Source organism: Nanorana parkeri, unplaced genomic scaffold (assembly GCF_000935625.1).
Source record: "Nanorana parkeri isolate BGI_ZX_2015 unplaced genomic scaffold, ASM93562v1 scaffold128, whole genome shotgun sequence".
NCBI classification, from domain to species: Eukaryota; Metazoa; Chordata; class Amphibia; order Anura; family Dicroglossidae; genus Nanorana; species Nanorana parkeri.
Genome location: NW_017306396.1, coordinates 1610647 through 1613123, shown reverse-complemented (window position 1 = coordinate 1613123; position 2477 = coordinate 1610647). Strand labels below are relative to the sequence as shown.

Here is a 2477-nt window from a genome sequence, read left to right as displayed (position 1 = left end):
GGGGGGGGGGGGGGGGGAGGGGGGATGTGACTTTAATGTCACCTTAACTACTGTGTTTAGGGTCACTTTAATTTTAATGACTGTTCCAAATTATTGTTTGTATTATCATTTACCAATGTATGTACTATCAGTGGGATGATCCAGGCAATGCAGCTTCTGTTGGGGGTTTTAACGTTCATGTTTTTATGACATGCTGATCAACATCAGCTTTGAGGGCCACTGGCAGGCCATACACCAGAAGAATTTTGTTTGGAAAAAATGGTTTAATAGTTATTGGTGACAAATTAACAACTGCTTTCACTATAGAAATAGGGGGGGGGTCGTCAAAGGAACAGGATCATCAAATGTTAAACCAAACAAAATTTTAAATGGCATTCGTCAAGTCTCTGATGGCATTATCAAAAGTTGTGACAAGATGTTTTGCATGTTTGTAGGAAAATATACCAACATAAGGCCAGCTTAAAGCAAGATCACTAAATGATCTGTCCATAAATGACTGCATCAGGCAGCTGTCATGACATGTCCATGGTTATTCTAGGCAGAAGGATTACAGTGGATCTCTATGGCCCATCACTGTGCCCCCCCAATAGACCAGCACTAGGGTAATGTGCTCAGTCATGGAAGCACAGCCAACAAAACTTCTGGTTAGGCCACAATCATTCAATACACGCCGCATTCTGAGTAAAGTAAATTATTTTATATTGACAGTAAACAAGTCACAAAGCGGTCACACTTCCCAAACATCCTCCACACAGCCGCCCTTCTCCTCCACACATGTATACATGGAGCAGCCTCGTACTCCTCGGACCACACATGACCCTCACCATACCTCTCACACCCCCCGCAGCTACTCGTGCGGCCCAGGAGATGACAGGAAACAGCATAGCCGTAAACCGTGGCAGAGCGGGGCTGTGTATTAGACGACCTCTCCGTACACAGCAAAGCAGCTGACACCAACCGCCACCCTGTCCGTGACTGACATTACACACATAGAACAGGACACGACCCCCGAGTCGTATACCTCAATTTGTAAACACTCTGCTCCCCGCACGACTCCACCGCTAGGACCCCCGTCACTGAGGCTACCGCGTAACTGCCTGTCGGTAATGTGCAGGACACATCGCACCGGGAGTCAGAATTTTTATTACGGCTTAGCTCAGAGAAATAAAGCGGTGGGGTAATTAATTCTGTTGGTGTTATTAGTTATGGTGTACATAATTATGGACAGGCAGTGTAATGGACAGACAGTGAAGGTCCCCTTCTGGCAGATGAAGGGAGGAGCTGGGCTGTCATGTGACTGTCTTTTCCTAGAGTACATACAGGTGGAAAGTAGACGTGACAGGGGGAATGTTGGTGGTTCTAGAAGGGACTGGAGTGTTCGCAGCAACTGAACGGTGCTCGGAAATCTGTCACCGTGGGATTGGTCCCTGGAACAACCAAATTACTATACGTTCGGAAGAAATACAAATCTAAAAGGGAATATCCAGTTACAGAAAACCCAAATGTTCTCTTTAATGTAATATAATAATACAAATGGCTTATACTTGGTTCAAGTATTTGCATACAAGGGGGACTGTGTACCCTTTAAGGGCCCATTCACACCTAAGCTGTTCGTCGCTCGTCGATCAGTGCGACAAACAAGTCAACGCCAGGAATCCCATTCATTTATCTGGCCCCTGTGCACATGTCAGTTTTTTGTTGCAAGCAGAAATACGCCTGTCGCACGAAATGTGCTACTTTGGGGCTGATTTCAGCGCATTTTGCCCCATAGATTCAATAGAATGTGCTTGAAAAACACGCATTGCGATTTTTGTGCGCGTTTTGTCCATTGACACGAATGGTGTCAATGGTGCTCACAAAAACACGCAACTTAACCACTTGCTGTCCGGAGCAATTTCTTATTATTTGAACACATGATAAAATCAGAATTTTTGGCTAGAAAACTTCTTCAGACCCCCAAACAATGATATATTTCTGAAAGCAGAGGCTCTGTAGAATAAAAAGATGCTAGTTGCAATTTTTTATGTTGCATGGTATTTGCGCAAATGTTTATCAAACCAATATTTTTAGTATACAATATACTAAAATAAAATTTAGTGAACAGAAACATCATATAATACCCAATTTTTTGGTAAAATATAACAGACGGGGTAACATCAGGTAAATAGATACCAAACATGTCAAGCCTTAAAATTGCGCTCGCCTGTGAAGCTGCAAAAAACTACAATACCCCAAATTTCCCATAGGGGACATTTTAAAAGCTCTTACTGCTCATCAGTTTAGTGTTTTTTTTTTCAGAAATAAGTTATTATTGAATTTTTTACAAAGACAAAAGAACATGGATACAATAACAGAAACAAAAAGACGTACATACAGCACAAAAAACCCCGTGGTCCCATTAATCAGATGCTTAGCACGTCCGGGCCTTAGAGCATAGAAGGCACTCATGGTATCGGCAGTTATGAAATCCCTGAGCT

The 2477-nt window shown here is 42.9% G+C and overlaps 1 protein-coding gene across 2 annotated transcripts in view; it reads right to left on the bottom strand.

Annotated features, from left to right (window-relative positions):
* UPF2 (UPF2 regulator of nonsense transcripts homolog (yeast)) overlaps positions 1 to 1076 on the bottom strand; it is a 53265-nt gene extending 52189 nt beyond the window's left edge. The window contains exon 1 of one of the 2 annotated variants that reach the window (XM_018553743.1): positions 1022 to 1076. The gene's annotated coding sequence lies outside the window, so the exon portion shown is untranslated. Of the gene's footprint in view, positions 1 to 829; positions 945 to 1021 lie in introns of those variants that run through there. The other variant, XM_018553744.1, reaches the window with a different exon arrangement.
* Positions 1077 to 2477: the final 1401 nt, after the last annotated feature.